The 23,714-nt window shown below is 39.8% G+C and overlaps 1 long non-coding RNA gene across 1 annotated transcript in view; it reads left to right on the top strand.

Moving 5' to 3' along the window:
• The first annotated feature begins 2,370 nt into the window (after positions 1-2,370).
• Positions 2,371-23,714, top strand: part of LOC143434975 (uncharacterized) — a 106,031-nt gene continuing 84,687 nt past the window's right edge. Inside the window, exon 1 of the long non-coding RNA XR_013104890.1 lies at positions 2,371-4,875. This is a non-coding gene — a long non-coding RNA (uncharacterized LOC143434975). The remainder of the gene's footprint in view (positions 4,876-23,714) is intronic.

Raw genomic sequence — 23,714 nt, 5'->3', positions numbered from 1 at the left:
AATAAAACAGATACTGAGAAAAACTTTATGGAACCTATAGTGTACTCTTTAGGGTAGGAGTACCCTTCCCTTTGTGAAACACACAATTCAAAAAACTCTTAAAGGCACCATCATTTTCTTATTTCTAGAAAAGAAACAATCTTAGGGAGGATAGAAGCGGTCTTGGGAGGGGCTTATCTCATCTCTTAGAAGAACTTCTGAAGGGGTTGTCTAGTTTGGAAGAGGCAAGACAGGGTTGTGTTTGATTATTTGGCAAAATCTACAATGGCTCCATAGACTGTACAGGATGAGGCAGTGCCACGCTGACTTCTATCTGCTCTACTCCAATAAGCAGGCAACGTTCCCTCAGCAGTTGCTAGTTTTGCTGCGGGCTTTCCCTGCCCCCCCCACCCCCTGCACCAGTGCGGAAGGCAGAGTGTGCCAAGCGGCTGGCGTCTGTACCCTGTGGGAAAAGTTAACTGTAATTCTTCGGCTTTTAAAATCAATTAACCCGTGTGTTAATTAACGTCAAGTCGACGGGAGGAGGAGAAGAAGGGGAGGGCGGGAGGAAAGAAAAAAGCTGCAAGGGCGGATGGCAGAAGAGTTGGCACGGTGCCATCCATTCAGGGGCAACGCCACAGTTTCGTGTGATAGCAGCAGCGGGTATATGTTACCGGGCCCTGTATGCGGGCCAGACAGTGCGGTAAAGCCAAGGGAGATTATCCAGACCCCCAGGAGCGAACAGCAAGCAGCAACGCAAGGCGCAAGTGCCAGGATTACAGCCCAGGCTGCTCCAACTATGAGCCCTTCCTTGGACCCTGGGAGTCGGCTACTTGGGGTTTTGGGGTCTTCCACACCAAAGAAGCATAAAGCTGACTTTAATCACTTTTTTCATTTAAACTTGATTCTGCCGCAGTGGACCCAGCACGGCGGATGTTTTCACACCCAGCAAGACAAAGGCCGTTGTCTCCGCCATGACACTGTTCCGTTCCAAGCAGAGGCCGGGATCCTGGACATCTTGAAAAATCAAAAAAGAAACAAGGAAAACAAACAACAGATACAGCGACAATCAGAGAAAATTACCAACCACCAAAACTGTTTGTCCGTTTGCCCATGCCAAGGGTGATGTGTGCATCTGTTGCAGCAGAAGACACTTGTATGGGCTGGTTTTGTTTTTTCATTATTTTTTGTTTTGGAGGGGACAAGCTACTGGCTCATTTGTTATTCAACTTCGTTTATAATTAACTTAAAAAAAAAAAAAAAACAACACACCATTCAGCCTAGTCAACAACAAAGAGGAAAAGCAGACATCGGAAGAGAAACGCCATAGGAAGTGGCAGCGGCATGAATGCATGCCACAGCCGGTGCCACTTGCCATTCGGAAAACCTCGGGGAAAGATGCCAATTTTACAGCTCCGAAGAAGGCAGAGAAGGGAGCCGAAAGGTCTACAAATAGAAATTATAAGGAAGGAATACTGCTTGTACAATCCTGGATCGAAATGGCACACAGCCTCTGCCGAGAGAAAAGAGAGGACATTTAAGAGGAACCATATAGATGGGTAGACGTGAAAACAGGCAACCATCGATTGCATATAGAAATGTGTGTAAGGCTATATGTGTATAAAAATACACATGCTCTCTGACAAACTGAATGCTTAGCTATGTATATATTTTCATGCTATAGGTATGGGTGCGTATATAGGTGTATATGGTTTGTATATACACATGTGTGGGGTGTATGCATGTCTGAGAACTAGGAGAGGATGGCAGAGGAAAGAGTAGGAGATCTGTGTATGTGCTTGTGTGTGTGTGTGTGTGTGTGTGTGTGTCTGCATCATACTCTCTAACCCAGGTACACACAGAAGACAAAATAAAATCATACTGGAGCAGCAAGCAGGCAGCCAGAGATTTATCTACATTCATTGCTATCACCGAGGAGATGAATGGGGCCGATCTGAAGCCCTTTTACAAGATCCACTATGGGAGTGGAGGAGGAGGAGGAGGAGGAGGAGGAGGAGGGATGCCACACAGACATGCACAAACTTGAAGGCAGAGGGATTTGGAAGGGGCTACTGAGCAAACCCTGGTGGCATGATGCTGAGGAGGAGAAGAAGGGGCAAGAGCCTTGTCTCTATGTTTTAGGTGCTTGAAAAAAGACATCCTGCAGAAGGGTCTGAGGGAAACGGATGGTACTTACGGTTTCTGCATTGCTGTGGATCCTGAAGGTGTTCTGTTGGCACTGGGCGCTGAGCCAGGGGCAGGCGCTGGAAACAAAAGGGAGGCAAAAAAAAAAAAAAAAAAAAAAAAAATAAAGTCATTCAATGGGAATATTAATTGCTGCTCTTGTGGATTTTACAAAACACACAAACTGTTTTCATTTTTTTCTTTTTTTTTTTCTTTCTTTCTTTCTTTCTTTCTTTTTTTTTTTAAATTGTGGATTGGCGCGTGCCCCTTTCGCATGGAATATACAAGTAGTATGGGATTTACAGTCCAGTTACAGGACTCAGGATTAACCGCGCTGGCATCTTTTGGGCATATCCTTCCTTTTAATGAATGAGCTTTCGCTGTTAATGAGGAATAATCGTTTGGCTAATGAGCTTTGAAACATTAAGAGAAAAGAGGGTTTTTCCCCCGTTAATCGCTCTGGTGCGACTGCATGGATGGATTACAAAAGACAGCACTAGAGTGCAGTACAAAGGTTGGGGGAGCTCCTCGGAAGTGGGAGAAGCACCGAGTGGGCGATGTGCCCCCGCATCTCTCCTTCCTTCTCTCTTTCCCTCTCTCTGCCAACTGCTATGGGTTTCCATAACTCTGCAATCGAAGTGGATGGTCGGGAAGGATTATTATACAGAGTAAAGCCTCCGCTGTTAATGTCTCCCGTGTTTAATCATCATACAGTAGAATGGTTTTATGCATATTTCATTTGCATATCATTAAACCACGTTAGCGAGAGGGCACTGAGAGCCAAGAGAAGCACAAAGTTGGGAAGACAGGAAAGGAAAAAGAGATCCCTATGATGCTTATCTTCAAACGGGGGCTTGTTCCATGATGTGTCTTCTGCTTTTTCTAAAATCATTATGACTTGAAAACCTTTGAAGTTGGATACAACCTTGGATTCTTCTAATTCCTGCAGAGCGGTATATTTTTAAGATCGGCAGCAAGGTCCCTGCACTAGACAATTAAAGGAATATAAACTCCAGTGGGCTGAGACTAGTAGCTCTTTGGGGAACACAGTGGCAGAGGCTTCTACAAATACCAACACTTAAAAAAAAAATAATAAAGAACGTCATACCAAAAAACAAAGAAAGAAGACAAGAGATGTTAACATGCGGATTATATTTGTTTTGTTTTGGGGGGTAATGAGCTAAAGAGAGTGAAGAAGCCATTGGTAATTTATCCCCTCATTAACGAAGTCACCTTTTTTTGTGTGTGTTTGTTTTTATCCTTTAACTGTGAAGATGGGTGTTGTCACTTTTGAAGTGGTTAGTCAGTTATCGTATAGCTCTGATCTTTCCCCACCCCACACCTGACAGCAAAGAAAGGTGGTGGTTCGGGAAGACGTAAGTACTGGGGGTGTTGGGGGGAAGTGGGAAATACAAGGAGTTCTTTGTAGATCTTAGACATGCTCAACATATTAATTGAGGGCTTTTAAAGTTCCCTCAATAGGCTGTTTCATTCTTGGTAAAACAGCAGCTGGTTAGCCACTGTTGGTGACTCCTCAAATATCACTTTAACGATTTTTATTCTGTCGCCATCCATTTTTGGTTTTTCTGTAGTGAAGGAGGATATTATACGGCCCTTTCTTTACCATGCCCCCTTCCGTCTTCTTCACGTCCTATTTTCGCAGTTTCCCAGTTTCGAACTGTGAAACAATGTTGGTTTAATATTGAATCCTGGTGCACCGGTGTAACTGCACAACTTGATTTGGAAATGAGATGCTGGCTTATATTTAAATTATCTCCACTCCTCCCTTATCCTCCAAAGCTTTGTTTCTGCTATGAATATTCAGATGAGGCATGATGTGATTACACTGTACAATTACTCCTATCCATGGTGGTGGCAGGCGCTGCTGGGGAGAAAGAGCCAGACAGCCTCCAAGCCAGTGTGGAGTTTTGTTTTCGGTATTTTTTTTTCCTATTTCCTGGCACTGCGGCACATGCAGATGTCGCTGTTGTTCTTTATAAAGCTCTAATGACATGCAAAGGCATAACGACTTGGTTTGGACGCAAGGCATCAAGTGAATGTTATGGATGTCTTTAAGAAAGAGAAAGAGAAAATCCTGACTGAAGGAATGTCCACATAAATTATTTTTATTTAAATGAATTCAAAGGATGGGGTGAGGGCAAGTGAGAAGGAGTCACATGGAAAACATGCATAATATTAATATGCACAAAGAATTCTTACCGAGGACAAGCTCCTCACTACAGCTCATGGGACAAACAGGTTCATTAGGAGACAGCTCTGAGCGACTACAGCATTTTGGCATTTCGATTTTTCCCTTATTTTATACGAAGAGTCAGACAGATGTGTTTTCTTTTCATGAGAGCATTGAGATGGATCCAATCTGTGAAATTTGCTGCCCAAATAGCATTTCTAATGGAATCTGGGACTAAACAAGGGCCTGGATGTGGAAGGGAGGGGAGAAGAGAGAACCCACGAAGAGGAGGCTACTCAGCCACCACCGCAAGGCTTTTTGTAGCACAGGAAGCTGTCAGAAGCCATCTTTGCTCCACTGGTCCCAGGTGTGGGCTCCAGATCCAGAGAGCCATCAGGGTTCACCAAGATGAACACTGAGCAGGCCCTTGTAGGTCTGAGGCAGAGGAAAGCAGCAGCGGCGGCTCGGTGCCTACCCCCTACCCCCTTCAGTGGTCTTCAGCTCAGAAGCCAAAAGCACAGGTACTATTTGGGATGCAGTAGAATGCCTCCTGGTCCAGGCATTTGAGGAAGAAGGAATTTCTTGGTGATATCGCAGAGTGTGTTGATAAAGAGCAGAAGGGATCGTCCGCTACTTAAGGAGGCCTGAGAATTGCTGTGCTGGTTGGTTCTCAGGGTAATGATTGCCGGGCTTCTCTAACATTATGGAGTGCTGACGTTAGGAGTATCGATTTAGTGCATGTTTACAACAGACAGGGGTAGACAGACAAGTGAATGAGTCTGTTGGGTGGCTTCAGAGCTAGTAACACATTTCTACCATTTCTCAGGTTTCAAAGGAGTAGTAGAGGGTAAAGCAAGAAGTTAGACAGATTTTGTTGGTATTCTTGGACAGGTAGCTTAGTCCAAAGTACTCTGATAAGCGGGTTACATTTATATCTTTTGTTTAGATTATCTGAAGATAGTCTAAATTTGCTTTGTGTATCTGCACAACTTTCTACTTAAGGCTGGCCTAGAACAGGTCTAATTGTAAGTATGTTAGAAATTCTGATTTTTGTCTAAAATCTCCATAATTTCTATCACACACACACACACACACACACACACACACACACTTATTTCAGCTATCATGATAACGTGTTACAGTATACCAAACTACAAAGAATGGAGAATTAAGGCTCTATGAAGAATTTCTATTTAATCTTAATCATTCTAGCCTCTAACCTCTTATTTCTCCATTGCCAGAATTGTGGGTATTGGATTTTGAAATAATATACGTAAAGAATTTGGTGAGAATCTATAAATAACAAGCCTTAAATACATGCTAAATTTTGTCATTGCTATTGTTACTATTTTGCTGTATTGTTTAGTATTTGACCGAGTTAAAGAAAAGGAAATGTTTACTTCTTAGCTGTATGATTACTGGTATAGTGAGAAAGATGAACTAGGCACATAGAGTAGACACTGCCCTGGTATATACTAATATGAGCTTCAGTCTGGCTTCTGGCTGCAGATCACTTAGGTGTTACTTTACTTCTCTCAAATGAATGCAACTCCTGAATAACAGTCATGTTGCTGACATCTGTGGTCTGAAAGAGAGTTCTATCATCATTTGTGAGACGGGTACAGGACGGAGAAGTGGTCATCATTTGGTCCCATTGATAAGGCGCTGACCAATTCAGTCTTAAAAAAGAAGTTACACTCAAAGTAGTAAGAAAATTAACTATGTTCAGTTATCAATAACAAATAATTCATAAAGGAAAAGTCTCTTTCATCTCCGACTCTTCTGGTTACAAGTTCACGAACCTCATTCACAAATCTGGAACGACTGCTACTGACTTCCTGTTCAGCTTTCCAGATAAGTGATAGCTTGCCCAGATTTTAATATATTAGCATACTTTTAAAAATGCAAATTATAGTTTTTGCAGATTTCTTATAATTTTCTGTAAACACAATCCATCCATCTCTGCACGGCTGTTATCTTCATTACTAGCAATCACAGACATTCGTTCTTTCTCGTATCTTACCTCACCCATGAGGACATTTAGCTCAAATCTCTGTAGAAACAGAGACTGGGGGAGAGAGCCCCTTGCTTTGTTTCCAGTGTTAGGCGACACCATTGCCTGTTTGATGACTTACAGTAGGCTTTCATTTCTTGCCACTAAGATACATACTGTATGTTGGGTTTCCTTGTATTTCCTAGTCACCAAGAGTTTTTTCTTTTTTAAATCATGAGTGATTGTTAAGCTTTGTAAAATGATCTTGCTTCTACTGAAACAAGTAACAGCTTAAATAAAGCTGTTAGCACAGTGAATTATAATGATTGATTTTCCTGTTAGACAAGCCTTGCAATCCTAGGACAAATGTCACTTTACCATGATGTACTTATCTTTAACATATTATGATACATGACTTGTTAACATTTTGTTAAGGATTTTTAAATCAATGTGAATGAGAGATATTAGTATATAATTTTCTTGTAATGATTTTGGTATTGTTACCAGGATATTGCTGGCTTCATAAAATGGGTTAGTGAGTATCCCTTCTCTGGTATATTCTGAGACTTTGTGTAAGAGTGTTATGAGTTTTCCTTAAATATTGAATGCAATTCATCAATGGTGCTATTAGGCCTAGACAATCTTGATCACTAATTCATTTTTTTTTTTAAATCTAGGACTATATATATTTTTTATTTCTTTTGTCAATTTTGGTAAGTTATGGGCCCCCACACCAATTGGTTATTTTATCTTAGTTATCAAGTCAATTGGGATAGAGTGTATTATAATGTTATATTATCCATTTTTTTAATCCATGAAAACTTTAGAGACGTTATTCTTACATTTGCTATATTCATGATTTTTGCTTTCTCCTTTTCATCATTAATCTATTTTTTTTTAAAAAAAAAAAACCAATCTCACTATTCTTTTCAAAGAATCAACTCTTGCTGATGATTTTGAGTTCTTTACCTCCTGTCCTTTGTCTGTGTTTACAAGTGGCAGCGTTAGATAACAATATCAGCTATAGTTTTCTTTTCTAACATAGGTGTGCAAAGCTTTCCACTTCCCTCCAATAATTGCTTTAGTTGTGTCTCACATATTTTTAAAAAATGTTTTAGACTTATTTGTGTGTGTGTGTGTGTGTGTGTGTGTGTGTGTGTGGTGTGTGTGTGTGGTGTGTGTGTGTGTGTGTGTGTGTGTGTGTGTGTGTCACAGAACCTGGGATGATCAGCCTGTAGGAGTTAGCTGACTCCTTTGCCTATTTATTGATTTCTGGCGTTTTAAAATAATTTTCCAGATCTCTGTGGTCACGACACTCCCTGAACGATTCCAATCCTTTCATTAATCTTGACATTAGTATTATGGGTGACTATTTAGTGGAAAGAATTTCCCTTGTGATTGCTGGGTTACAGACAGTTTACATCAGGATCTATGTTGTTCTGCTAACCTGTTCGTGGTTATTTGTCTTTTGGCTAATGTAAGATTTGCTGAAGGTTCTCAATACGATGTGAATTTGTGTTATAATTTTTTTTTTAGTTTTTCAATTTTGTGTTATGTATTTTAATGCTATTTTTAAAAAAATTAAATACCCATAATTTGCGAATGATTATTTCCTTCCTTGGGTTAACAGTGGTAATTATACTGTTACTATTTTTTGTCTTAAAGTCTATTTTTAAAGGCTAATGTAGTTGTATTATACTCTGATATAGCTGGATTTTAAAAATTAGCATTTCTTTCAGTTAGTTATACTCTCTCCTAAATGGAACTTTCATCCAGTCAGACGATTGTGTCTTTTGATTGGCACACTGTGTCAATTTATATTTAATACAAATTACCTCCCCAGTTCTTGTATTTGTTTTATCATATTTATGTCCTTTCATTATTTTTTATATTACTTAGGATCAATATTTCTTTTTCATAGTCTAGGGGTGTGGTTCAATGACACTAAGATTACCTAGCATATGTGAGATTCTGTTTTTTTTTTTTTTTTTTTAAATCAATACAGAGTCTCATAAAGCAGAAGTTGGCCTTGAACTCTCTGCATGGCTGAGGATGACCTGGGCTCCTAAACTTCCTGTCTCTATTTTCTTGATACAGGGATTAGAGGAGTGTGCTACCAGGACCAGCTTATGTAGTACTAGGAAAGACATTAGTTTTGATCCTCAGTACCAAATAAAAAGAGGGAAGGAGAACGTGGACTTTTCATTTGTTTGTTTTTCCTAGTGTGACCGTAGCATATGAAATGTTACCCTAAACACAGCATGCATCAATAATGCAGCCTGTAGTCAGCGTGCACTTCCAGAACACACCAGACAACAATAGAGCCTTAGGCAGTGTCCCCTGTACCTTTTCCCACTTTTTGTGTTGTTACTGACAAGCATTTACAGCTCATATATTTTTAACTTCATAAGGGACAATGGTTTTCCGTTATGCGGCCAAGATTAACTGAGCCTCGCCGACACGCGTGTGTTTTGTTTCTTTCTCTATACTCATACTTACTTCCGAGATTGCCTTTTCTACCTCACAACTCATAACCGTGTTTAAGTCAGATCTCTTTTGGTAAGTTTTCACACCTTCTGTTTGTCTATAAAGCTGTCCCATCTTCAGTTCTGAAGGATTTTTTCCAAGAGTGCAGAGGTCTACAGTGGTAGCTGCTCTCCTCCAGCCCTCTAAAAGACGTTGTTCCATTGTCTCTTAGGCATATCATTGCTTTGGAGAAGTAGGCTGTCGGTCGTATTGGTGACTTTGGGGTAATACATCGGTCTTTGCCTCCACTTAAGACTTTCCTCTTCATTGTTTATCTTCGGTGGTTTTATTGATGTAGCTAGTTGTACTTGGACTAGTTTACTGCACATGGGATTTTTGCAGGTGGATATCCTTCCTCCACTATAAGATGGTTTACCATTATCAACTTGAATATGGGCTCTACAGGAGTCTGTTTTTCACTTGTAAGATTCCAAATACACACGTGTTGGGCACTTTGCAACGTGTACTGTATAGATCTTATCCTCTCTTTTTTTGTTGTTATGCATCCTACTGTTACTCGTGCTTTGGATTGAATTTTTTATTGCCCTATTAAAAGTTCAACGATCCTTTCTCCATTTATTTCCAGTGATTCAATTTATGTCACTGTATTTCTCAATTCTAGAATGTCCACTTAACTTTTCATAACCGTATTTTCTCTCTCATCTTTAAGATACATCCTTGTGCTCTTCAAAATGTCACTCGGGTGCTATTTAAAAGACCTTATCTAGTAACTCAAGCATCTGGTTACTACAGGCCTGCTCCCCACCTTCTGGCTCCCTGCCTTTCATCCTTTTCCTTCTTTCCTTCCTTCTTCCCTCCCTCTCTCTCTCCCTCCTTCCCTTTCAAAGCATGTCAATTGTATAAAATGATAAGGTGACATTGTAGTGCATATACTATAGAAGCAATATCCAGCCCACATCATTCTCTTTTACCCATGCTCCATTCCCTGACCCGCTTTCTATATCGACTTTCATGTCTTTTTATCTTTACATTCAACACACTATCAAAAACATGTGATGTTTGTCTGTCTGAGTCTGTCTGATTTTGTTTAATGTGATGATTTCTAATATCATCATTGTTCCTACAGATAAAATGATTGCATTCTTCTCTGTGTCGACTGATGCTTGTGTACGCATGTGCATAGGTGCGCGTGCACATGTATGCATGCATGTGTGTGCATGTGTGTATGTATGCCTGTGCACGCTGCGTTTTAAAATTCATCTGTTGCGATACATTCAAGTTGATCACACACCTTTATTATACACAGAACAATGTTAGCCATGGGAGGGCTGCATTTGAATTATATGCTGACTTTGATTACGGTGGGCATGTACTCTGGAGTGCTAAATTTGGATCAGACAGTAGCTCTAGTTTTAGCCCTTTTCATTTGTGGAATTTCCTTACTGATTTACAAACTGGTTAGATGAACTTATAGTTCCATCAATGGTGTATAAGCCTTACTTTGACATGCTCGTCTGTACCAGTACTCGCTGATACTCACTTTCTTGATGATGGCTATCACAACTCGAGTGAGATGGGACCTCAATAACCTTTGGTTTTCCATTTCTCCCATTGCTACAAGTGCTGGAAATGTTCCCAGTATTTATTGTACTTCCTTTGAGTACTGTGTTGAGTATTTGCCTGCTTATTGGTTGGCTAGCTCTCTTTTGGTGTTTAATTGTTGCTAGTTCTTTAAGTATTTGTAATATAATTGTTAATATCCTATCAGATGAATAGCTGGCAATGCTGTTCTACCATTCAGTAGGCTCTCTCTCCATTCTGTTGATATTCCCGCCCCTGCCCCATTGGTCTGCAGAAGTCTTTTAATTTCTATAAGCTTACTTGACAGTACTTGCAATTATTTCTTAAGCTAATGGAATCTTGTTTATGAAGTCCCTGCCTAGGTCTGTAACTGTTGGATGCCTTTACTTATACTTCTGGCAACCTTGCACATGTGTATAGTGTATCTCAGTTGTATCCATTCTCACTCAACCTTCCCCGACTCCTCTCAACACGTCCCCCCTCCCACCTTGTTGTTTTTTGTTGTTTGTATAACTCATTGAGTCCTTTAGTCTGTACAAGGATGTGGGGCTTCCATCAGAGCATGGGCAGCCTACCATGCATGGATCACACTTTCAGAGAAAATTGGCTCTCTCTTGCCCAGCAGTCATCAGCTGGCACTAGTGTGTGTATGTGTGTGTGTGGGGGGTCTGGTGAGCACCTCCTCCATCCAGGGTGGAATGTTGGCTGGCTTGATTGGTCCCTGGGTGTAATGCTATGCCAGCTCCAGAAGACAGCTCCTAACAGCACCCCTTCTTATCCTCTCCCTCCTACTCTCTTCCCCATCTTTTGTGATATTTCCTGAGCCCTGGGTGGGAGGCTTATATAGATATCTCATTCAGGAATAAACACAGAGTCAATTTTTATTTCTTGGTTCCTTGACTAATCATGACTCTCTTCACTAACTGCTGCCCATTGCAAAAAGAAGTCCCACTGGCCAAGATTAAGAATAGTCCTAACTTATGGGTATAACCATAAATATTTAGAAGGCAATTTGACAATATTGTCATTCAGCAAAACAATAGTAGTAGGTTCTTTTTTTTTTTGTTATTGTTGTTGTTGTTTTTTGTTTTTTTGGGTTTTTTTTGGCTCATAACCTCCTTAGCCTTGGGGTTTGGCTATAGTTTTAGGAATGAATTCTCTCCTGTGGGGGAGGCTTCATATCCAGTCAGAATGCAGTTGGTTACTCTTGTAACACTCGTGACACAATCGCATCAATGACCACCACACGCCTGACATGTAGTTACAGCATGCAGGGTCCAAGCTGTGTAAGATCACAGACACTCTCTTCCTCCTTAGAGCAGCCTGCATAGCACCTTCTGGTATTAGAAAAGATGGTCACTATGCTTCTCACTTGAAATGTTTTCCCTATAGTCTCCTCTAGTTGTTTGGGAGTTTCAGGTATCTCTTTGAAGTCTTTGATAAATTTTGATTTTTATACAGGGTGAGTGACTGGAATATAGTTGCATGAGTCTCCATGTGCATATCCAGTTTTTCCAGATTCACTTGTTAGAAAGATGTTTGTTCCTCCAATATATGTTTCCAGCATAGTTTTTGAAAGATTAGACAGCTATGGCTATGCGAGTCTGTCTCTAGGTCCTCTCCTATATTCCCTTGATACATATGTTCAGTTCATGCTAGTATCATTCTGGTTTGTTACTATGAGTCTCTAGTATAATGTGAAATTGTGTCTCATGATACCTTAAATATCTCTTCCTTTCTTTCTTTTTCTTTCTTTCTTTCTTTCTTTCTTTCTTTCTTCCTTCTCTCTCTCTCTCTCTCTCTCTCTCTCTCTCTCTCTCTCTCTTGGCTCAAGATTATTTTGGCTATTTAAGATATTTTGTGCCTTTATATAAATTTTAGAATTATTTTTTCTAGTTATGTGAAAATGTTTGAATTCTGATGGGAATTGCATCAAATCTGTGTTATTGTTTTGGCAATTGTTTCCCACAGTCTTTTATTTTCCTGACCCATGAGTACAGGAGGTTTGTCCATCTACCTTCTAGAGTCCTTTTTGATTTTATCAGTATTTTAAAGTTTCCATTGTCGAAGTCTTTTACCTACTTAGGCCCTGCCTCCTGCCTTGTATCTTTTTTTTTTTTTTAAGTTAATTTCTTTCCAAACTTATGATTGGTATGTTGGAAAATGACTGCATTTATCTTGCTTTTGTGGTTTGCTACTTTATTAAAAGTGTAACCAGATCTAAGGTTTGGTAGTAGAATCTTCCGGGTATTTTAACTATAGGATCATATTATCTGGAAATAAGAATATTTTTATTTTATCCTCACCTATGTATACTTCCTTTATTACATTTTCTTGGCTTATTGCTCTGGCTAAGACTTCAGATACTGTATTAAGTAAGAGTGGCAACAGTGACTACCTTTGTCATATTAAGTCTATAGGAAATTACTTGAAGTTTTTCCTCTTTTAATATAATATTGAATAATAAACTATAGGTTTCTCATGTTACACTATAGTGAATAAGGAATGACAAAAAATAATCCTGTACAAGTTTAGTGAAGTCGCAAATTTCTGTGTATTTTCAACTTCCGTTGTTTAAATCCATGTATGCAGAACTCAGAGTTAGAGAAGCTGACTATATCATTATTTGGCCTAGTAAATTACTGACTCTCTCTCTAAATCAACTACTTATGATCCTTATTTTAATGTTTACTCAGTTGCTTTCCAATATTTATCCATATAAATTCTGCCCCTTGTTGCTATTACATAGTCATTAATGAATGTTATTTCCCAGTCAGGAATACATTCTACAGAAGAGAATGCAATCAGATAGCCAACTTTGGAATACAAGAAAACATGTTTTTTTTTAAACTAACTGTCACAATGCTTATGTGTGCTTCTGTTTACAGATACATGCACACTATATTTCAAACTTTGTTTGAAGCAATGCTAGCATTTCCAGAAAGTTAAAACAAAGGGTTAATAGGCTTGGGCTTAAAGAATATATACGGAATCTGTAATCTGAAGAATACCCTGTGTTAAGAATTGACTGACAAAGAGTATCTCAAAGTTTCCATTGTTCTCGGTAAAAAAGACAGAAAATAGTATTTTAATGGAATCAGATATTACCTTATTTGACAATAAATAAGAGGAAATGGAGAATATTAGGTAACATAGATGTCCCCAAGAGCTTCCAAACTTGAATGCTGTAAAATTAGTGTGTTTTGTGACTACATAAATCGGGAAAATGATTTACAGATGGACACATTGTTTTCTAATGAACTGTCTGGCTGTCCATTTTCATCAGTGTAAAGGGAAAATACTTCAGGCTTTAAATTAATAATGACACAGAGATTCCGTGTTGTATAGCTCTAATAATGATGGTTTCAAGTCTCAGAAATAAGTTAGAAGTTTTTCCATGATGATTTAAAAAAAATGTTTCAAGAAATTAGAGGTATCAGTTAGAATTACTTAAGAATGCATTTTTTTGAAAAGGTCTAATGATTAAAAAAAATAAAGACTCGAACCACAAGTAGGGAATTAGCCATATTACAAATCAATTCTTCACCTTGTTAAAGGCCTTATCCAGAATTAACAACGCCCTTGTGCATTTAAAATAGTAATTTTAAAATTGGCATGACATACTTGTATGTAGGATTTAAACTCTGTAACAATTAGCAGGGTTATAATAAAGGTGCTTCAAATTCCTTACCGTAATTATAATTACAATTTATATTTGTCTAAGACTTCCACTGTACAAAGCACTTTCATATATATTTCTCAGAGAAAGGCATCACAAGACCATGAACTGACACCAAATTGTTTTCTCGTATGAGCAGTGCTACTGTTTTTATATGCATGTTTTTCAAGTGGCTTTTATCTTTATTTTTTTTTTTTTGCCAATAAATTTGAACTGTGGGGTTATCATTTATTATGCCTGATACAGTTTTTGATGTAGAAAATCCACGTGTGCTCTTTAGGAGATATATATATATTTTTTTAATCAGGGGGCTGTGCATACAGATTGTTAAACGTAATTGATTGTGCCAATATGAACAGGTTATACTTTGAAAACATGGAAATTGAAAGAATGAAATGCTAGTCTAATGGTGAGCCAATACACAAGATGAAAACACACAAGACTGTGACAAAAATGTTATTAGAAGCTTAATTCTGACCAGGGGTGTGGGTAGGTGATTTTACCTTAGGGAGAGACAGAAAAGATAATCAAATTTATGTTATTAAGGAAGCAAATTTGAACTTGGACAGCATAAATTACTTGAAATAATTTCACTTTAATTTTTCTACAAGGAGTGGTTACATAGTATCATTAAATGAACACTTAAGTATATATATTCGAATCCAAGAGTAGTCACTCATTTCCTGCACAGGGTCTGCCTGTGGTTGTCTGTATTTGTTCTCATCTGCAACAGGAGGAAGCTTCTCTGAAGATGGCTGAGCAAGGGTGGATCTATGAGTGTAGCAGAATGTCCTTAGGAGTCATTTTATAGGTACTTTTTTTTTTTTTTTTTTAAAGAACAATAGTGTTTGGTTTTATTCTAGGACCCTAGACTAACTAGGCAGTTTCATGGTCACCAAAGCAGTTTAGGGTATGAGGGCCATCTCATCAAATGGCCTTTAAGTCAAATTAGGTATTGGTTGGTCACTTCCACAGGCTTTGTGCCTCTATTGCCCTAGCATGTCTCGCAAGTAGGTTGCCATTGTAGGTCACAGGGTTGGGAGCTGTCTTGTTAGTGTTTGTGTTTCTCATTTGGTAGCATGCAGAGTACCTTCCTGTATCAAGAACACTAACCTGTAGGGGTGATGACTCTATGTAGGCACCAGCTTGACTTCCTTGTGCTCAGCGAGTTGTGTAGGTGTTGTCTTCAGCAACAGGACCTTACCTTCAATTTGTGAAGATCAACCTATAGCCTTCGCAATAGCCTGGATTGTTTGGGGGGGGGGGTCCCATGGTACACCTTTAGCCAACAACTCAACTAGACATAATTCAATCCTGACACTGAACACTTGGTGACAAGAGATGTCCAGTTGGGGACCTGTGTCCCCTGTTATTTGGTGATTTTATTTAAATCACCTTTATATGTGTATATATTTTAGGAAGCTTCCATGGTATTAGGTTTTCATATTACCCCTCCAAAGGCCCTCAATTTTAGCTATTTCTCTCCAAATTCCCTTCTATGTCCCCCTCTTCTTTCTTCTTTCCTATTTGATCCTTTTGTTCCAGTTCCCCACCTTGTCTCTCCATAGTTGTCTAGTCCATTTCCTTTACCTGGGGACACATGTGTCCCTCATACTATATCTAACCTCTGTGGATTGTAGTTAGCTCATCATTGAGCTAATAGCTAATATCCACATATAAACAAATACATACTATATTTGTCTTTCTGGGACAGAGGTAGCTCACTCATCATGATTTTTTCTAGTTCTATCCATTTACTTGTGAATCTCATGATTTCTTCTATTTAAATAGCTAAGTAATATTCCATTGTGTAAATGTATCATTTTTTTAAATCTATTTTTCTATTAAGGGACATGTAGTTGTTTCTAAGTTCTGGTTACTATGAATAGAGCAGCAATGAATATGGTTGAGCAAGTGTCTCTATGGTAGGCTGAAGCATCCTTTAGTTATATGCCCAAAGGTGGTATAGCTGGGTCTTGAGGTAGATCTGTTCCCAGTTTCTTAAGGAATCAACACACTGATTCCACAGTGGCTGTACAAGTTTGCAGTCCAACCAGCAATTACTCTGTATTCTCAATGGCATTTATTGATCTTAAACATTTGATGGGTGTAAGATAAAATCTCAAAGTAGTTTTGCTTTGCATTTCCCTGATGACTAAGGATGTTGAACATTTAAGTGTTTATCAGCCATTTGAGTTTCCTCTTTTGAGAATTCTTTGTGTAGATCTGTGCCCCATTTTTAATTGAGTTATTTGTTTTCTTGATATCCAGTTTTTGAGTTCTTTATATATTTTGGATATTAGCCCTCTATTGGATGTGTAGTTGCTAAGAGTCTTTTCCATCCTGTAGGCTGCCACAGTGCTACTTTTTAAATGAACAAAGAAATAATAACTATAATTTTATAATTTTAAGATGAAATTCTCTCCTTCCTTCCTCCCTCCCTCTCTCCCTCCTCCCTCCCTCCCTTCCTCCCTCCCCCTTCTCTCCCTCTTTGCCACCCTCTCTTGATTCCTTCCTTCTTCCTTCCTTCCTTCCTTCCTTCCTTCCTTCCTTCCTTCCTTCTTTCCTTCCTTCCTTCCTTCCTTCCTTCCTTCCTTCCTTCCTTCCTTCCTTCCTTCCTTGTTTCTCTCAATGCTGTGGAATGGTAGGAGTTGTATTGGAGTCTCAGTTTCATTTACAAGGTAGCTAGGTGACATAAGACACTCAACTTAACTTGTTTATGTTTTATTTTCTTCCTCTTCAATTAGAAATTCTGCCCCCCCCCCCAGCCAGATTAAGAGGGGGAAAAATTAAGAATCTCAAGGCAATACCCAGAATTAGTAAGAACTCAGTAACAATATAATAAAGTTCTTTTTTTTTTTTTTTTTTTTTTTTTTTGAGACAGGGTTTCTCTGTGTAACCTTGGCTGTCCTGGACCTCACTCTGTAGACCAGGCTGGCCTTGAACTCAGAAATCCACCTGCCTCTGCCTCCTAAGCACTGGGATTAAAGGCATGCACCACCACTGCCCAGCATAAAGTTCTTATTAGTAAAGTTATCTACTCTTTTCACTGACTAAAATATCTTAGTAAAAATTAGCATAAAAACTAAAGAATTAAATAAGAGATGAAGGCTGGTCCAATATTACAGATTAAGTCAGGAAGACAGCAAGAAGCTGGCTTCAGAGGCAAGTCAAGTGGTGTGGTCACAGGAAGTGGAGCAGCCAGGAAAACCTGGGCTTACACTCTTCTCCTTTTCCAGTTCCCATGCCCAGTATAGAGAGCTGTACTGTGGGTGTCACTGGCTATTATGCTTTAGGAAGAATACAATGGAAGAATATTTATAATGTTGATGGATGAAAAAAATTGGGATCATTTGTGAATTAAGCAGTGGTTTCATATAAAAGTGGGCAGGGTGCAAGGACCATGAGACTGTAATTCCCAGACTTATATTTAAAAAAATAAAAATCAGCTCAGTTAAGACTGAGTGTGTGACTTAGAAGGATAAGAAACAGAGTGTATTTTGTTGTTGTTGTTAAAAACTCTCTGCTCCAAAGGATAGATACTGATGAGACTCCTCATAGAAATATGGTGTTAGTTAAACAGGGAGTCTCACATTGAAAGTGTGTATTGCTTAAAGTGGTATGCCACCACTATTAACTGCCTACTTACAGAAGACAGAAGGCATCCTTGCAGACCGTGTCCAGTCATTTTGATTTTGTCTGGATGTTCTTTACAGTGGACGTGTAGGCAGGGAGTTGATGGTACTGTGAGGGCCTGGGGTCTGCAGATATCTGTATAAATAGTGAGATCTGGTTTGCTAACATAGCAGTTAAGAAAAGGCTTGTTAAAAGCATGAAGTGAGAACCAGTTCAAGGTACATGCAGCATATAAATCAAGCTAAAAAAAGTAAAACATTGCCTTTTCCAAATGCATCTGACACTGAAAAGCCGCCTGTTCTGGCCTTCACACTTCATCCCTCCTGCCCTCCCTTGGGGGAGTTGACCATTTGTAGGGGTATATTGAACTGTATTGAAATATCCTAGAAAAGTAGCAGTAACCTGCTTGTAAACATCCTGACAACTGTTCAGGGCATACAAACTGGACCCAGTAAATGCCCAACGGACCTGCTTTTAAAAGTGAGTAGTGAGTTTTTAAATATTGAAAACCATGCCACAGAAAGCGAATCAGCTCATGTTCAACATTATAGTGTAAAGCTATAAAAGAGAGAACACTGTGGTGTTGGTGCATTGTTCCGGACTGTCATTTATAAGTGATAAGGAATGTCAGAACACAGAGAGGACTGTGCCTACTCGGGTAAATACTCATCTGGTCTAGAGGTTTGAACAGTTTTGGACACTGGTCTCTAGCAAGGTAACTGTCGTCTCAGCTAATGCTGAAGTCCGTCTCCTTTACCCCCTTGGTTTGCAGCTAGGCAAGGGTGACGGCAAGGGAAGAGTTAACGTGCTTTCCCTAGAGCTAGGGTCTGTGTTTCTGCCTGTCCCTTCCTCTACATCCCAGAATAAACTGCTACTTAGGAAGAGAAGAGTCAAACATTTATGAAGCACGCTGCTGCTTAGAGAAAAATAAGGATTGTTTTTGCAAATAGTAGCACTATTAAAAGAGGAGGGGGAGACGAACATCAGTCATTTTATATTACATATAAGCAGTTTATTAAAGAATTAAATATTTATGGATCATAAAGGCAGGCAGGCGATGCACCACAAGAACGTGCTGAGAAGTACGTTCTAAAACAATGACGGTGTCAGTGATTGATAAAGAACAGCCAGTGCAAAAGCTTTATAAATCCCCGACGTTAGCTATGTATTTCCAGTCTAGCAGAACAGGGCGCAGTTGGCAGCAATGTCACACCATTTTTGTGCTGATCTATATGCCAAAAGCCTTCCGTGAACCCAAAGCGATTCTTTGATCCCGTGAGTCCATGCGAAGCAGAGAAAGGGCTGCAAGGCACAGCAAACTGCAAAGGCTTTATGGACGCCCCTTTCCAAGCTAATAAATATTAATCTAGATGCCCATTTAATACATAAAACAAAGCAACCTTCTCCCTTCTTTATAGAACAGACAGAGAGCTCAGATAGCCGAGCCTAATTCTTTGACTTTAAAGAAGAATCATTTGAGATTTAAAGGGGCAACGTGATCCACGCAAGGTCACATGTCTAGTTAATAGCAGGATGGAAGCTAAAATCCGTGTCTCTTACTCGATAAAGCCACATTCTTTCCACGGTGGTATCACCTTTCCTCCGCCCTCTTTAAAAGTAGAATTCTTTGTTACTATCCATAAAACATCTCATGTTAACGTTAGTGAGTGCGAGGAATGGGGAGATAGCTCAGGAAACAGTGTTCAGCACTAAAGCGTGAGAACCTGGGATGGAATGCTCATGACATCCATGTAGAGCCAGATGCGCTTTCTCAAACAAGACTGCATTTCAGCCATGCTTGCATGATAGTTTTATGGGGACAAGGGATTTAAGGAAGACACAAGTGTGTACAGTCTCTGAAATACAGGACACAGCCTGCCTCTCAGGTTGTTCAACAGCTGGGGCAAACAGGAGGCTGCTAGAGAAACGCTGGCCCTCTTTTGATGGGACTAAGGATAGGCCCTTTTTTCCCCTGGATGCATACACAGGAAGAGCGTTGTTTCTCACCTTTGTGAGCATGACTCTTCAGGACCTAAGCTCTTTATAATTTCAAGCACCAGAGAGTCCATGTTCCTACGCGCTTTGTGAAGGTCATGAGTTTCTTCATAATCTGTACACACTAGTGTAGACTTCGTTCTCTTCCAGGCCTTCACATTCAGTCATTTGGGTTCCCCAAGTCAAGACTACTGGATCAAATCCTTGGTGCCTATACACCAGCTAACACACTGACCTGTCTAGAAAAATCCAAGCGCTGCCGCCCTGCACATACTACTTTCGTATTTGAATCTGTAATAAAATTATATCCCACGAACACCACATATGATTATATTACATGCTTGCTACTTCTCAAGAAAAAATTACCTTGTAGAGAGGTGTAATTAGTGGGTAAACAGCCCACGTAGTTTAATACACAGCTCTTAGTGAGTTCAAGTACACACCTGAGAAATACTTAGCATTGTGAAGACCACAAGCATATTTACACTCCAGTTTCCTTTGCTTTGTTGCTGTGTGTCTGTTGTGTGTCTATAGTAAGAACACCTAACGTGTATGGCTCATTTTAAGTAGCTAATACCATGAGCTATAGCACTATCTAGAATGGTAAATCACTCAAATTTCTTTACCCAATATAACTGAAGTTCTGTACCCTTAAATATCACAACTTCTTCCTCCTATTGTGGCTACTGCTCTAGGTTTCATTTCTATGAGTTCAGTATGTTTCTTTAGATGATACAAGTCAGATAATATGGTATTTATCTTTCTGTATCTGTATTATGTTACTTAGCATCAAGAACTCTGTCCCTTCGTGTTGCCATAAATGGTAAAAATTTCAAAACTGATTAATATTCCATTGTATGGACATACCACAATACTTTTATCCTTTTGATGAATAATTTGATTCTTTTCATATCTTGGCTACTGTGTCCAGTGTTGAATAAATACAGAAGTGCAAATATCTCTTTAAGACACCCATAACTTTTTTTTTTTAATATATATGCCCCAAATTCAGATCACCATATGGTGCATTGTTTTTAATCTTTTGGTGTTATTATCCCTAACAACAGTAACAATTCACACTGATATAGGCCCTGTCTTCCACATCCCTGCCAACACTTGGCTCTATCTTTTAAATTAGTCTTCCTCAAAGGTGTGAGATGCTATGTCATTACATTTTTGTTTGTAGCCATCTGATAATGATTAACCTTGGATAATAATACTCTTTCATATGTCTGGTAGCTTTTGTATGTCTTCTTTGATGAAATGTCTATTTAGTTACTTTGCTGATGTTCCAAGTCCTCTCTCTCTCTCTCTTTCTCTCTCTTTCTCTCTCTTTCTCTCTCTTTCTCTCTCTCTCTTTCTCTCTCCCTCTCTCTTTCCCCTTCTTTCTTCCCTCCCTTCCAAGTAATATATAAGTTCCTTAAGTTATAGCTAACCAGAGACAAAGAGCTTTTATCATAAATTTCCTTGGAGTTTCATGGTTTCGTGTCTTACATGTAATTTTTTCAGCCATGCTGAGTTTTGTGTGTGGTAGGAGTGCTCTTTTTTGTTCTTTTGCATGTGCATATTCTGTGCTGCTGTGTGTGAACTAAGGTACCATCCTTTCCCCACGGTGCATTCCTGGCTCCCCTGCTGAAAGTGGCTTGTTTAGCTGGATACAGGTTTATCTCTGGGCTCCCCATTCTATTCTACTTACATATGTTTTGTAATATGGTTTGGAATCAGCGAGTATACAACTTTTAAATTTAGTTCTGTTCCTTTTGTCCAAGGTTGATTTCACTACCCAGGCCTTCCATATGAATCTGGGGGTTGACTTTTCCAGCGATGTGAGAAAGTGCCATTAAATTTTTATAGGAGTTGCATTCAATTCTTAGATTGCCTTTGAGTAATGTGTACTTTTTTTTTTTTTTTTTGGCTGCAATAATGAAATGTCCAAGATGACTGAGTTATGGAGAAGTGTATTCGGGCTCCTTATTTTTAAGGTGCCAATCTAATATCAATGGGCTTCGTTGCTTTAGGCCTGTACTAAACAGTATGTCATGGCTAGAGTATGCGGCAGAGGAAAACTGCTCATGCCACGAGCCAGACAGCAGAAGAACAGGAAAGGAACCAGGGTCTGCAGACTCCCCATCCCAAGGGTCTTCCTCCCATAAGGCCTCACTTCTTAAAGGTTCAACCACCTCTCAAGTAGCACCCTGAAATCCAAGCCTTTAACACATGGGCCTTTGTGGCAAATTCAAGATCCAAACTGTAATGAGTAGGGGAGGCATTTTAATAGTTTCACTTTTTCCAAACTATGGCCATGGCCCAATTCTTTCACTTATTTGTTCTAGTTTAATGGCTTTCATCAGTGTATTTATGATTCACAGTGTACACCGCCACACCATAAAAACCACAGAAACACACACAGTGTAGACATCTTCTACATATATCTCATATAAACCAAACCAGGCTGCCTTTCCCTGTTTCTCACTGCCATCCCTCCCCACTTCCCCACCACAACCACACAGAAGACTTCTGGGATCTCAGAAAGTGTGGGTACTTCTTCCCTTCAGAGAGCATCAGTGGTAGCCAACAATGGACTGGCAGAGTGTCCTCTGACTCAGTTCAGTTCTGATCTGGTCCTATCTGCCTTGACAGAGAATGCCATGGCATAGATGGAAGGCTAAGCCCCTCCCACTGCAGATGCCAACCATAAGCCCCTGGCTGTTGCATTTGTGTTTCTGACTGGCTAGAAATCATGATCCTCATAAGCCCTTTGGCTTTGATTAATTTGCTTGAGCGACTCCAAGAATTCAGGGAAGCACTTACTTAGTGGACCAGGTGTAGCGCTTGCAGGGGCTCTTCAGGGTCCCCACCCTCGAGGAACCACCTTGAGTTCAGCTGTCTAGAAGCTTTCCTGATCCAGCACCTTGAGGTTTCATATGGAGACATCACTGAACAGACTGGATAGGCTCTGCTGTACAGCAGTTCCTCCACTGGGCAAGCCTCTTTGGGATGAGGACAGTGACCATACAAGGCGTGGTCACAGTGATTCTTTATGGCCAACTGCAATATAAAGGACAAGGGCAAATTAGAGTTTCGTTGCCTTACCTTGGGGAGGAAAACTCCTGCTTTCTATAGACAGCTTGGGGAGAGAGAGACAAGCCTGTGTGGGCAGGAGATGTGCTTGTAGGCGGCATGTAGTTAGAATTTTTCTTTTTCACCCATTCAGTAAATTTCTTGGCCCAGAGCAATTACGGATGGATGGATAAGGCCTAGTTCTACTTTGCTGCTACCTTCCTTAGTGTTCTGTAATTTGTTGTTTTTGTTGTCTTTGTTGCTACTGTTTTTCTTTTGGGTTGGTGGATACCAGAAGTCTGTTTATTCTCCCCAGTTAATTGAAATGATTAGACAAAGGAGAAAAATAAAAATTCAAAGCTAAATTTTCTTAGCCAAAGTGACTGTCAGATCCTGGGCCCTGACGTTTTAAGGCATGGATAATTCTAAAAGGCCAGATCCTACAGTCTGCGTCTGTCTGTCTGTCTTCCCTCCCTCTCTTCCTCCTTTCCTCACACCTCTCAGTAATATGGTGTTCTGTGGTTTTATGGTCCTATCTGGCTCTCACATGACTCTTTGTCACATGGGCTACTTTGAAATAAGTTCTTAAGTGTGGAACTCCTGCCGTCCCTTGAAAGGGTATAAAAGTCAGATATTTTCCGTTGTGAGTGGGAGTTCTCACAGTCCTTTATCGTCCTGTCCAAGGTGGCTCTCTCTCTCTCTCTTCCTCTTAGGTTGGGCTAGGGAAGCTCCAGTCAAGGGTTCTAACAGAAGCCTCTTTGTCCCTTTAACTCCTGTATCTACTATAAAGTTCTGTCCCTTTCTGATGCTCTCTCCCCCAAAGCCCACCATGGCTCCCTTGTTTCCCAGGCACTTCCTCCTGATGAAGCTCATACTTTGACTCTGTGTTAGTTAGCTCTTTTCTCCACCAACTTCTGTAACTAACAGAG

Source organism: Arvicanthis niloticus, chromosome 18 (assembly GCF_011762505.2).
Source record: "Arvicanthis niloticus isolate mArvNil1 chromosome 18, mArvNil1.pat.X, whole genome shotgun sequence".
Classification (NCBI taxonomy): Eukaryota; Metazoa; Chordata; class Mammalia; order Rodentia; family Muridae; genus Arvicanthis; species Arvicanthis niloticus.
The sequence above is the reverse complement of the archived record's forward strand: the minus strand, read 5'-3'. Positions and strand labels throughout refer to the sequence as shown.